We start from the raw sequence: 15,188 nt of genomic DNA on the forward strand, positions 1-15,188 counted from the left end.
CGGACGGATTTCTCAGGTTTTTACTACATATGAACACTTTTCACATTCTCCCGTGCAACTCGGCTGCTAGTCCTCCTTCATGCAAAATCTTAAGTTCCTAGCTCGTGTCCAAGGCACCAAAGAAGTGTAAAAAGTCAATAACCGATACCTAAAACTTGAATTTTACTTCTTCTTACTGGCTATTACATCAACTTAGAAGCTTCATCTGTGTTCTACTATGGTGCTTTTAGTGTCTCCGCATACCGCAGCACGCGACATAGCTTTGCAGACGATAAGTACAACCGTTTCAGAGAGAAGAGCGGCCAATGTGACGATCTGGCTTTAAGTCGATTCGATAACAAATGACGAAAACGGACGAATTTCTTAGGTTTTTACTACATATGAAAACTTTTCACATTCTCCCGTGCAACTCGGCTGCTAGTCCTCCTTTCATGCAGAATCTTAAGGTCGTAGCTCATGTCCAAGGCACCAAAGCCAGCTAAAAAGTCAATAATCGATACCTAAATCTCTAATTGGTCTACTTCTTACTGGCTATTACATCAACTTAGAAGCTTCATCTGTGTTCTACTATGGTGCTTTTCTGTTTCCGCCTACGGCAACACGCGACATTGCTTTGTAGACGATAACTACAACCGTTTCAGAGACAAGAGCGGCCAATGTGACGATCTGGCTTTAAGTCGATTCGATAACAAATGACGAAAACGGACGGATTTCTCCGGTTTTTACTACATATGAACACTTTTCACATTCTCCCGTGCAACTCGGCTGCTAGTCCTCCTTTCATGCAGAATCTTAAGGTCCTAGCTCATGTCCAAGGCACCAAAGCCAGCTAAAAAGTCAATAATCGATACCTAAAACTTGAATTCTACTACTTCTTACTGGCTATTACATCATTTTAGAAGCTTCATCTGTGTTCTACTATGGTGCTTTTAGTGTCTCCGAATACCGCAGTACGCGACATAGCTTTGCAGACGATAAGTACAACCGTTTCAAAGAGAAGAGCGGCCAATGTGACGATCTGGCTTTAAGTAGATTCGATAATAAATGACGAAAACGGACGGATTTCTCAGGTTTTTACTACATATGAACACTTTTCACATTCTCCCGTGCAACTCGGCTGCTATTCCTCCTTTCATGCAGAATCTTAAGGTCCCAGCTCATGTCCAAGGCACAAAAGCCAGCTAAAAGGTCAATATTCAATACCTAATATTTGTATTGTACTACTTCATACTGGCTATTACATCAACTTAGAAGCTTGATCTGTGTTCTACTACAGTGCTTTTAGTGTCTCAGCATACCGCAGCACGCGACATAGCTTTGCAGACGATAAGTACAACCGTTTCAGAGAGAAATGCGGGCAATGTGTCGATCTGGCTTTAAGTCGATTCGATAACAAATGACGAAAACGGGCGGATTTCTCAGGTTTTTACTACATATGAACACTTTTCACATACTCCCGTGCAACTGAGCTGCTAGGCCTCCTTTCATGCAGAATCTTAAGGTCCTAGCTCATGTCCAAGGCACCAAAGCCAGCTAAAAAGTCAATAATCGATACCTAAAACTTGAATTCTACTACTTCTTACTGGCTATTACATCATCTTAGAAGCTTCATCTGTGTTCTACTATGTTGCTTTTAGTGTCTCCGAATACCGCAGTACGCGACATAGCTTTGCAGACGATAAGTACAACCGTTTCAAAGAGAAGAGCGGCCAATGTGACGATCTGGCTTTAAGTAGATTCGATAATAAATGACGAAAACGGACGGATTTCTCAGGTTTTTACTACATATGAACACTTTTCACATTCTCCCGTGCAACTCGGCTGCTATTCCTCCTTTCATGCAGAATCTTAAGGTCCCAGCTCATGTCCAAGGCACAAAAGCCAGCTAAAAGGTCAATATTCAATACCTAATACTTGTATTGTACTACTTCTTACTGGCTATTACATCAACTTAGAAGCTTGATCTGTGTTCTACTATAGTGCTTTTAGTGTCTCAGCATACCGCAGCACGCGACAATGCTTTGCAGACGATAAGTACAACCGTTTCAGAGAGAAAAGCGGCCAATGTGTCGATCTGGCTTTAAGTCGATTCGATAACAAATGACGAAAACGGACGGATTTCTCAGGTTTTTACTACATATGAACACTTTTCACATACTGCCGTGCAACTGAGCTGCTAGTCCTCCTTTCATGCAGAATCATAAGGTCCTAGCTCATGTCCAAGGCACCAAAGCCAGCTAAAAAGTCAATAATCGATACCTAAAACGCGAATTGTACTACTTCTTACTGGATATTGCATCAACTTAGAAGCTTCATCTGTGTTCTACTGTGGTGATTTTAGTGTCTCCGCATACCGCAGCACGTGACATAGCTTTGCAGACGATAAGTACAACCGTTTTAGAGAGAAGAGCGGCCAAGGTGACGATCTGGCTTTAAGTCGATTCGATAACAAATGACGAAAACGGACGGATTTCTCAGGTTTTTACTACATATGAACACTTTTCACATTCTCCCGGGCAACTCGGCTGCTAGTCCTCCTTCATGCAAAATCTTAAGTTCCTAGCTCGTGTCCAAGGCACCAAAGAAGTGTAAAAAGTCAATAACCGATACCTAAAACTTGAATTTTACTTCTGCTTACTGGCTATTACATCAACTTAGAAGCTTCATCTGTGTTCTACTATGGTGCTTTTAGTGTCTCCGCATACCGCAGCACGCGACATAGCTTTGCAGACGATAAGTACAACCGTTTCAGAGAGAAGAGCGGCCAATGTGACGATCTGGCTTTAAGCCGATTCGATAACAAATGACGAAAAGGGACGGATGTCTCAGGTTTTTACTGCATATGAACACTTTTCACATTCTCCCGTGCAACTCGGCTGCTAGTCCTCCTTTCATGCAGAATCTTAAGGTCCTAGCTCATGTCCAAGGCACCAAAGCTAGCTAAAAAGTCAATAATCGATACCTAAAACTTCAATTGTACTACTTCTTACTGGCTATTACATCAACTTAGAAGCTTCATCTGTGTTCTACTATGTTGCTTTTAGTGTCTCCGCATACCGCAGCACGCGACATAGCTTTGCAATCGATAAGTACAACCGGTTCAGAGAGAAGAGCGGCTAATTTGACGATCTGGCTTTAAGTCGATTCGATAACAAATGACGAAAACGGACGGATTTCTCAGGTTTTTACTACATATGAACACATTTTCACATTCTCCCGTGCAACTCGGCTGCTAGTCCTCCTTTCATGCAGAATCTTAAGGTCCCAGCTCATGTCCAAGGCACAAATGCCAGCTAAAAAGTCAATATTCAGTACCTAATACTTGTATTGTACTACTTCTTACTGGCTATTACATCAACTTAGAAGCTTGATCTGTGTTCTACTATAGTGCTTTTAGTGTCTCAGCATACCGCAGCACGCGACATAGCTTTGCAGACGATAAGTACAACCGTTTCAGAGAGAAAAGCGGCCAATGTGTCGATCCGGCTTTAAGTCGATTCGATAACAAATGACGAAAACGGACGGATTTCTCAGGTTTTTACTACAAATGAACACTTTTCACATACTCCCGTGCAACTGAGCTGCTCGTCCTCCTTTCATGCAGAATCATAAGGTCCTAGCTCATGTCCAAGGCACCAAAGCCAGCTAAAAAGTCAATAATCGATACCTAAAACGCGAATTGTACTACTTCTTACTGGATATTGCATCAACTTAGAAGCTTCATCTGTGTTCTACTGTGGTGATTTTAGTGTCTCCGCATACCGCAGCACGTGACATAGCTTTGCAGACGATAAGTACAACCGTTTCAGAGAGAAGAGCGGCCAATGTGACGATCTGGCTTTAAGTCGATTCGATAACAAATGACGAAAACGGACGGATTTCTCAGGTTTTTACTACATATGAACACTTTTCACATTCTCCCGTGCAACTCGGCTGCTAGTCCTCCTTCATGCAAAATCTTAAGTTCCTAGCTCGTGTCCAAGGCACCAAAGAAGTGTAAAAAGTCAATAACCGATACCTAAAACTTGAATTTTACTTCTTCTTACTGGCTATTACATCAACTTAGAAGCTTCATCTGTGTTCTACTATGGTGCTTTTAGTGTCTCCGCATACCGCAGCACGCGACATAGCTTTGCAGACGATAAGTACAACCGTTTCAGAGAGAAGAGCGGCCAATGTGACGATCTGGCTTTAAGTCGATTCGATAACAAATGACGAAAACGGACGGATGTCTCAGGTTTTTACTGCATATGAACACTTTTCACATTCTCCCGTGCAACTCGGCTGCTAGTCCTCCTTTCATGCAGAATCTTAAGGTCCCAGCTCATGTCCAAGGCACAAATGCCAGCTAAAAAGTCAATATTCAGTACCTAATACTTGTATTGTACTACTTCTGACTGGCTATTACATCAACTTAGAAGCTTGATCTGTGTTCTACTATAGTGCTTTTAGTGTCTCAGCATACCGCAGCACGCGACATAGCTTTGCAGACGATAAGTACAACCGTTTCAGAGAGAAAAGCGGCCAATGTGTCGATCCGGCTTTAAGTCGATTCGATAACAAATGACGAAAACGGACGGATTTCTCAGGTTTTTACTACATATGAACACTTTTCACATATTCCCGTGCAACTGAGCTGCTCGTCCTCCTTTCATGCAGAGTCATAAGGTCCTAGCTCATGTCCAAGGCACCAAAGCCAGCTAAAAAGTCAATAATCGATACCTAAAACGCGAATTGTACTACTTCTTACTGGATATTGCATCAACTTAGAAGCTTCATCTGTGTTCTACTGTGGTGATTTTAGTGTCTCCGCATACCGCAGCACGTGACATAGCTTTGCAGACGATAAGTACAACCGTTTCAGAGAGAAGAGCGGCCAATGTGACGATCTGGCTTTAAGTCGATTCGATAACAAATGACGAAAACGGACGGATTTCTCAGGTTTTTACTACATATGAACACTTTTCACATTCTCCCGTGCAACTCAGCTGCTAGTCCTCCTTCATGCAAAATCTTAAGTTCCTAGCTCGTGTCCAAGGCACCAAAGAAGTGTAAAAAGTCAATAACCGATACCTAAAACTTGAATTTTACTTCTTCTTACTGGCTATTACATCAACTTAGAAGCTTCATCTGTGTTCTAATATGGTGCTTTTAGTGTCTCCGCATACCGCAGCACGCGACATAGCTTTGCAGACGATAAGTACAACCGTTTCAGAGAGAAGAGCGGCCAATGTGACGATCTGGCTTTAAGTCGATTCGATAACAAATGACGAAAACGGACGGATGTCTCAGGTTTTTACTGCATATGAACACTTTTCACATTCTCCCGTGCAACTCGGCTGCTAGTCCTAATTTCATGCAGAATCTTAAGGTCCTAGCTCATGTCCAAGGCACCAAAGCTAGCTAAAAAGTCAATAATCGATACCTAAAACTTGAATTGTACTACTTCTTACTGGCTATTACAAGAACTTAGAAGATTCATCTGTGTTCTACTATGGTGATTTTAGTGTCTCCGCATACCGCAGCACGCGACATATCTTTGTAGACGATAAGTACAACCGTGTCAGAGAGAAGAGCGACCAATGTGACGATCTGGCTTTAAGTCGATTCGATAACAAATGACGAAAACGGACGGATTTCTCAGGTATTTTTTTACATATGAACACTTTTCACATTCTCCTGGGCAACTCGGCTGCTAGTCCTCCTTTCATGCAGAATCTTAACGTCCTAGCTCATGTCCAAGGCACCAAAGCCAGCTAAAAAGTCAATAATCGATACCTAAAACTTGAATTGGACTACTTCTTACTGGCTATTACATCAACTTAGATGCTTCATCTGTGTTCTACTATGGTGATTTTAGTGTCTACGCATACCGCAGCACGCGACATAGCTTTGCAGACGATAAGTACAACCGTTTCAGAGAGAAGAGCGGCCAATGTGACGATCTGGCTTTAAGTCGATTCGATAACAAATGACGAAAACGGACGGAGTTCTCAGGTGTTTACTACATATGAACACTTTTCACATTTTTCCGTGCAGCTCGGCTGCTAGTCCTAATTTAATGCAGAATCTTAAGGTCCAAGCTCATGTCCAAGGCACCAGAGCCAGCTAAAAAGTCAATAATCGATACCTAAAACTTGAATGCTACTACTTCTTACTGGCTATTACATCAACTTAGAAGCTTCATCTGTGTTCTACTATGGTACTTTTAGTGTCTCCACATACCGCAGCACGCGACATGGCTTTGCAGACGATAAGTACAACCGTTTCAGAGAGAAGAGCGGCCAATGTGACGATCTGGCTTTAAGTCGATTCCTTAACAAATGACGAAAACGGACGGATTTCTAAGGTTCTTACTACATATGAACACTTTTCACATTCTCCCGTGCAACTCGGCTGCTAGTCCTCCTTTCATGCAGAATGTTAAGGTCCTAGCTCATGTCCAAGGCACAAAAGCCAGCTAAAAAGTCAATAATCGATACCTAAAACTTGAATTGTACTACTTCTTACTGGCTATTACATCAATGTAGAAGATTCATCTGTGTTCTACTATGGTGCTTTTAGTGCCTCCGCATACCGCAGCACGCGACATAGCATTGCAGACGATAAGTACAAGCGTTTCAGAGAGAAGAGCGGCCAATGTGACGATCTGGCTTTAAGTCGATTCGATAACAAATGACGAAAACGGACGGTTGTCTCAGGTTTTTACTACATATGAACACTTTTCACATTCTCCCATGCAACTCGGCTGCTAGTCCTCCTTTTATGCAGAATCTTAAAGTCCTAGCTCATGTCCAAGGCACAAAAGCCAGCTAAAAAGTCAATAATCAATACCTAAAACTTGAATTGTACTACTTCTTCCTGGCTATTACATCAACTTAGAAGCTTCATCTGTGTTCTACTACGGTGCTTTTAGTTTCTCCGCATACCGGTGCACGCGACATAGTTTTACAGACGATAAGTACAACCGTTTCAGAGAGAAGGGCGGCCAATGTGACGATCTGGCTTTAAGTCGATTCGATAACAAATGACGAAAACGGACGGATTTCTCAGGTTTTTACTATATATGAACACTTTTCACATTCTCCCGTTCAACTCGGCTGCTAGTCCTCCTTTCATGCAGAATCATAAGGTCCTAGCTCATGTCCAAGGCACCAAAGCTAGCTAAAAAGTCAATAATCGATACCTAAATCTTGAATTGGACTACTTCTTACTGGCTATTACATCAACTTAGAAGCTTCATCTGTGTTCTACTATGGTGCTTTTCCTGTTTCCGCCTACGGCAACACGCGACATAGCTTTGCAGACGATAAGTACAACCGTTTCAGAGAGAAGAGCGGCCAATGTGACGATCTGGCTTTAAGTCGTTTCGATAACAAATGACGAAAACGGATGGATTTCTCAGGTTTTACTACATATGAACACTTTTCACATTCTCGCGTGCAACTCGGCTGTTAGTCCTCCTTTATTGGAGAATCTTAAGGTCCTAGCTCATGTCCAAGGCACCAAAGCCAGCTAAAAAGTCAATTATCGATACCTAAAACTTGAATTGTACTACTTCTTACTGGCTATTACATCAACTTAGAAGCTTCATCTGTGTTCTACTATGGTGCTTTTAGTGTCTCCGCATACCGCAGCACGCGACATTGCTTTGTAGACGATAAGTACAACCGTTTCAGAGAGAAGAGCGGCCAATGTGACGATCTGGCTTTAAGTCGATTCGATAACAAATGACGAAAACGGACGGATTTCTCAGGTTTTTACTACATATGAACACTTTTCACATTCTCCCGTGCAACTCGGCTGATAGTCCTCCTTCATGCAAAATCTTAATTTCCTAGCTCGTGTCCAAGGCACCAAAGAAGGGTAAATGTCATTAACCGATACCTAAAACTTTAATTGTACTACTTCTTACTGGCTATTACATCAACTTAGAAGCTTCATCTGTTTTCTACTATGGTGCTTTTAGTGTGTCCGCATACCGCAGCACGCGACATAGCTTTGCAGACGATAAGTACAACTTTTTCAGAGAGAAGAGCGGCCAATGTGACGATCTGGCCTTAAGTCGATTCGATAACAAATGACGAAAACGTACGGATTTCTCAGGTTTTTACTACATATGAACACTTTTCACATTCTCCCGTGCAACTCGGCTGCTAGTCCTCCTTTCATGCAGAATCTTAAGGTCTTAGCTCATGTCCAAGGTACCAAAGCCAACTAAAAAGTCAATAATGGATACCTAAAACTTGAATTCTACTACTTCTTACTGCCTATTACATCAACTTAGAAGCTTCATCTGTGTTCTACTATGGTGCTTTTAGTGTCTCCGCATACCGCAGCACGCGACATAGCTTTGCAGACGATAAGTACAACTGTTTCAGAGAGAAGAGCGGCCAATGTGACGATCTGGCTTTAAGTCGATTCGATAACAAATGACGAAAACGGACGGATTTATAAGGTTTTTACTACATATGAACACTTTTCACATTCTCCCGTGCAACTCGGCTGGTAGTTATCCTTTCATGCAGAATGTTAAGGTCCTAGCTCATGTCCAAGGCACCAAAGCCAGCTAAAAAGTCAATAATCGATACCTAAAACTTGAATTGTACTACTTCTTCCTGGCTATTACATCAACTTAGAAGCTTCGTCTGTGTTCTACTACGGTGCTTTTAGTTTCTCCGCATACCGCAGCACGCGACATAGTTTTACAGACGATAAGTACAACCGTTTCAGAGAGAAGAGCGGCCAATGTGACTATCTGGCTTTAAGTCGATTCGATAACAAATGACGAAAACGGACGGATTGCTCAGGTTTTTACTACATATGAACACTTTTCACATTTTCCCCTGCAACTCGGCTGCTAGTCCTCCTTTCATGCAGAATCTTAAGGTCCTAGCTCATGTCCAAGGCACGAAAGCCAGCAAAAAAGTCAATAATCGATACCTAAAACTTGAATTGGACTACTTCTTACTGGCTATTACATCAACTTAGAAGCTTCATCTGTGTTCTACTATGCTGCCTGTAGTGTCTCAGCATACCGCAGCATGCGACATAGCTTTGCAGACGATAAGTACAAGCGTTTCAGAGAGAAGAGCGGCCAATAAGACGATGTGGCTTTAAGTCGATTCGATAACAAATGACGAAAACGGACGAATTTCCCAGGTTTTTACAACATATGAACACTTTTCACATTCACCCGTGCTACTCGGCTGCTAGTCCTCCTTTCATGCAGAATCTTAAGGTCCTAGCTCATGTCCAAGGCACCAAAGCTTGCTAAAAGTCAATAATCGATACCTAAAACTTGAATTGTACTACTTCTTCCTGGCTATTACATCAACTTAGTAGCTCCATCTGTGTTCTACTATGCTGCTTGTAGTGTCTCAGCATACCGCAGCATGCGACATAGCTTTGCAGACGATAAGTACAAGCGTTTCAGAGAGAAGAGCGGCCAATGTGATGATCTGGCTTTAAGTCGATTCGATAACAAATGACGAAAACGGACGAATTTCTCAGGTTTTTACTACATATGATCACTTTTCACATTCTCCCGTGCTACTCGGCTGCTAGTCCTCCTTTCATGCAGAATCTTAAGGTCCTAGCTCATGTCCAAGGCACCAAAGCTAGCTAAAAAGTCAATAATCGATACCTAAAACTTGAATTGTACTACTTCTTACTGGCTATTACATCAACTTAGAAGCTTCATCTGTGTTCTACTATGCTGCTTGTAGTGTCTCAGCATACCGCAGCATGCGACATACACTCCTGGAAATGGAAAAAAGAACACATTGACACTGGTGTGTCAGACCCACCATACTTGCTCCGGACACTGGGAGAGGGCTGTACAAGCAATGATCACACGCACGGCACAGCGGACACACCAGGAACCGCGGTGTTGGCCGTCGAATGGCGCTAGCTGCGCAGCATTTGTGCACCGTTGCCGTCAGTGTCAGCCAGTTTGCCGTGGCATACGGAGCTCCATCGCAGTCTTTAACACTGGTAGCATGCCGCGACAGCGTGGACGTGAACCCTATGTTCAGTTGACGGACTTTGAGCGAGGGCGTATAGTGGGCATGCGGGAGGCCAGGTGGTCGTACCGCCGAATTGCTCAACATGTGGGGCGTGAGGTCTCCACAGTACATCGATGTTGTCGCCAGTGGTCGGCGGAAGGTGCACGTGCCCGTCGACCTGGGACCGGACTGCAGCGACGCACGGATGCACGCCAAGGCCGTAGGATCCTACGCAGTGCCGTAGGGGACCACACCGCCACTTCCCAGCAAATTAGGGACACTGTTGCTCCTGGGGTATTGGCGAGGACCATTCGCAACCGTCTCCATGAAGCTCGGCTACGCTCCCGCACACCGTTAGGCCGTCTTCCGCTCACGCCCCAACATCGTGCACCCCGCCTCCAGTGGTGTCGTGACAGGCGTGAATGGAGGGACGAATGGAGACGTGTCGTCTTCAGCGATGAGAGTCGCTTCTGCCTTGGTGCCAATGATGGTCGTATGCGAGTTTGGCGGCGTGCAGGTGAGCGCCACAATCAGGACTGCATACGACCAAGGCACACAGGACCAACACCCGGCATCATGGTGTGGGGAGCGATCTCCTACACTGGCCGTACACCTCTGATGATCGTCGAGCGGACACTGAATAGTGCACGGTACATCCAAACCGTCATAGAACCCATCGTTCTACCATTCCTAGACCGGCAAGGAAACTTGCTGTTCCAACAGGACAATGCACGTCCGCATGTATCCCGTGCCACCCAACGTGCTCTAGAAGGTGTAAGTCAACTACCCTGGCCAGCAAGATCTCCGGATCTGTCGCCCATTGAGCATGTTTGGGACTGGATGAAGCGTCGTCTCACGCAGTCTGCACGTCCAGCACGAACGCTGGTCCAACTGAGGCGCCAGGTGGAAATGGCATGGCAAGCCGTTCCACACGACTACATCCAGCATCTCTACGATCGTCTTCATGGGAGAATAGCAGCCTGCATTGCTGCGAAAGGTGGATATACACTGTACTAGTGCCGACATTGTGCATGCTCTGTTGCCTGCGTCTATGTGCCTATGGTTCTGTCAGTGTGATCATGTGATGTATCTGACCCCAGGAATGTGTCAATAATGTTTCCCCTTCCAGGGACAATGAATTCACGGTGTTCTTATTTCAATTTCCAGGAGTGTAGCTTTGCAGACGATAAGTACAAGCGTTTCAGAGAGAAGAGCGGCCAATAAGACGATGTGGCTTTAAGTCGATTCGATAACAAATGACGAAAACGGACGAATTTCCCAGGTTTTTACAACATATGAACACTTTTCACATTCTCCCGTGCAACTCGGCTGCTAGTCCTCCTTTCATGCAGAATCTTAAGGTCCTAGCTCATGTCCAAGGCACCAAAGCCAGCTAAAAAGTCAATAATCGATACCTAAAACTTGAATTGGACTACTTCTTACTCGCTATTACATCAACTTAGAAGCTTCATCTGTGTTCTACTATGATGCTTTTCCTGTTTCCGCCTACGGCAACACGCGACATAGCTTTGCAGACGATAAGTACAACCGTTTCCGAGAGCAGAGCGGCCAATGTGACGATCTGTCTTTAAGTCGATTCGATAACAAATGACGAAAACGGACAGATTTCTCAGGTTTTTACTACATTTGAACACTTTTCACATTCTCCCGTGCAACTCGGCAGCTAGTCCTCCTTTCATGCAGAATCTTAACGTCCTAGCTCATGTCCAAGGCACCAAAGCCAGCTAAAAAGTCAATAATCGATACCTAAAACTTGAATTGTACTACTTCTTACTGGCTATTACATCAGCTTAGAAGCTTCATCTGTGTTCTACTATTTTGCTTTTAGTGTCTCCACATACCGCAGCACGTGACATAGCTTTGTAGACGATAAGTACAACCGTTTCAGAGAGAAGAGCGGCCAATGTGACGATCTGACTTAAAGTCGATTCGATAACAAATGACGAAAACGGACGGATTTCTCCGGTTTTTACTACATATGAACACTTTTCACATTCTCCCGTGCAACTCGGCTGCTAGTCCTCCTTTCATGCAGAATCTTAAGGTCCTAGCTCATGTCCAAGGCACCAAAGCCAGCTAAAAAGTCAATAATCGATACCTAAAACTTGAATTGTACTGCTTCTTACTGGCTATTATATCATCTTAGAAGCTTCATCTGTGTTCTACTATGGTGTATTTAGTGTCTCCACATACCGCAGCACGCGACATAGCTTTGCAGACGATAAGTACAACCGTTTCAGAGAGAAGAGCGGAAAATGTGACGATCTGGCTTTAAGTCGATTCGATAACAAATGACGAAAACGGATGGATTTCTAAGGTTTTTACTACATATGAACACTTTTCACATTCTCCCGTGCAACTCGGCTGCTAGTCCTCCTTTCATGCAGAATCTTAAGGTACTAGCTCATGTCCAAGGCACCAAAGGCAGCTAAAAAGTCAATAATCGATATGTAAAACTTGAATTGTACTACTTCTTACTGGCTATTACATCAACTTAGAAGCTTCATCTGTGTTCTACTATGGTGCTTTTAGTGTCTCCGCATACCGCAGCACGCGACACAGCTTTGCTGACGATAAGTACAACCGTTTCAGAGAGAAGAGCGGCCAATGTGACGATCTGGTTTTAAGTCGATTCGATAACAAATGACGAAAACGGACGGATGTCTCAGGTTTTTAATACATATGAACACTTTTCACATTCTCCCGTGCAACTGGGCTGCTAGTCCTCCTTTTATGCAGAATCTTAAAGTCCTAGCTCATGTCCAAGGCACCAAAGCCAGCTAAAAAGTCAATAATCGATACCTAAATCTCTAATTGGTCTACTTCTTACTGGCTATTACATCAACTTAGAAGCTTCATCTGTGTTCTACTATGGTGCTTTTCTGTTTCCGCCTACGGCAACACGCGACATAGCTTTGCAGACGATAAGTACAACCGTTTCTAAGAGCAGAGCGACCAATGTGACGATCTGGCTTTAAGTCGATTCGATAACAAATGACGAAAAGGGACGGATTACTCAGGTCTTTACTTCATATGAACACTTTTTACATTCTCCCCTGCAACTCGGCTGCTAGTCCTCCTTTCATGCAGAATCTTAAGGTCCTAGCTCATGTCCAAGGCACCAAAGAAAGCTAAAAAGTCAATAATCGATACCTAAAACTTGAATTGTACTACTTCTTACTGGCTATTACATCAACATAGAAGCTTCATCTGTGTTCTACTATGCTGCTTTTAGTGTCTCAGCATACCGCAGCATGCGACATAGCTTTGCAGACGATAAGTACAAGCGTCTCAAAGAGAAGAGCGGCCAATGTGACGATCTGGCTTTAAGTCGATTCGATAACAAATGACGAAAACGGACGAATTTCTCAGGTTTTTACTACATATGAACACTTTTCACATTCTCCCGTGCTACTCGGCTGCTAGTCCTCCTTTCATGCAGAATCTTAAGGTCCTAGCTCATGTCCAAGGCACCAAAGCTAGCTAAAAAGTCAATAATCGATACCTTAAACTTGAATTGTACTACTTCTTACTGGCTATTACATCAACTTAGAAACTTCATCTGTGTTCTACTATGCTGCTTGTAGTGTCTCAGCATACCGCAGTATGCGACATAGCTTTGCAGACGATAAGTACAACCGTTTCAGAGAGAAGAGCGGCCAATGTGACGATCTGGCTTTAAGTCGATTCGATAACAAATGACGAAAGCGGACGAATTTCCCAGGTTTTTACTACATATGAACACTTTTCACATTCTCCCGTGCTACTCGGCTGCTAGTCCTCCTTTCATGCAGAATGTTAAGGTCCTAGCTCATGTCCAAGGCACCAAAGCCAGCTAAAAAGTCAATAATCGATACCTAAAACTTGAATTGTACTACTTCTTACTGGCTATTACATCAACTTAGAAGCTTCATCTGTGTTCTACTATGCTGCTTGTAGTGTCTCAGCATACCGCAGCATGCGACATACACTCCTGGAAATGGAAAAAAGAACACATTGACACTGGTGTGTCAGACCCACCATACTTGCTCCGGACACTGGGAGAGGGCTGTACAAGCAATGATCACACGCACGGCACAGCGGACACACCAGGAACCGCGGTGTTGGCCGTCGAATGGCGCTAGCTGCGCAGCATTTGTGCACCGTTGCCGTCAGTGTCAGCCAGTTTGCCGTGGCATACGGAGCTCCATCGCAGTCTTTAACACTGGTAGCATGCCGCGACAGCGTGGACGTGAACCCTATGTTCAGTTGACGGACTTTGAGCGAGGGCGTATAGTGGGCATGCGGGAGGCCAGGTGGTCGTACCGCCGAATTGCTCAACATGTGGGGCGTGAGGTCTCCACAGTACATCGATGTTGTCGCCAGTGGTCGGCGGAAGGTGCACGTGCCCGTCGACCTGGGACCGGACTGCAGCGACGCACGGATGCACGCCAAGGCCGTAGGATCCTACGCAGTGCCGTAGGGGACCACACCGCCACTTCCCAGCAAATTAGGGACACTGTTGCTCCTGGGGTATTGGCGAGGACCATTCGCAACCGTCTCCATGAAGCTCGGCTACGCTCCCGCACACCGTTAGGCCGTCTTCCGCTCACGCCCCAACATCGTGCACCCCGCCTCCAGTGGTGTCGTGACAGGCGTGAATGGAGGGACGAATGGAGACGTGTCGTCTTCAGCGATGAGAGTCGCTTCTGCCTTGGTGCCAATGATGGTCGTATGCGAGTTTGGCGGCGTGCAGGTGAGCGCCACAATCAGGACTGCATACGACCAAGGCACACAGGACCAACACCCGGCATCATGGTGTGGGGAGCGATCTCCTACACTGGCCGTACACCTCTGATGATCGTCGAGCGGACACTGAATAGTGCACGGTACATCCAAACCGTCATAGAACCCATCGTTCTACCATTCCTAGACCGGCAAGGAAACTTGCTGTTCCAACAAGACAATGCACGTCCGCATGTATCCCGTGCCACCCAACGTGCTCTAGAAGGTGTAAGTCAACTACCCTGGCCAGCAAGATCTCCGGATCTGTCGCCCATTGAGCATGTTTGGGACTGGATGAAGCGTCGTCTCACGCAGTCTGCACGTCCAGCACGAACGCTGGTCCAACTGAGGCGCCAGGTGGAAATGGCATGGCAAGCCGTTCCACACGACTACATC

This window comes from Schistocerca gregaria, unplaced genomic scaffold, assembly GCF_023897955.1.
Source record: "Schistocerca gregaria isolate iqSchGreg1 unplaced genomic scaffold, iqSchGreg1.2 ptg000378l, whole genome shotgun sequence".
In the NCBI taxonomy this organism is placed as follows: Eukaryota; Metazoa; Arthropoda; class Insecta; order Orthoptera; family Acrididae; genus Schistocerca; species Schistocerca gregaria.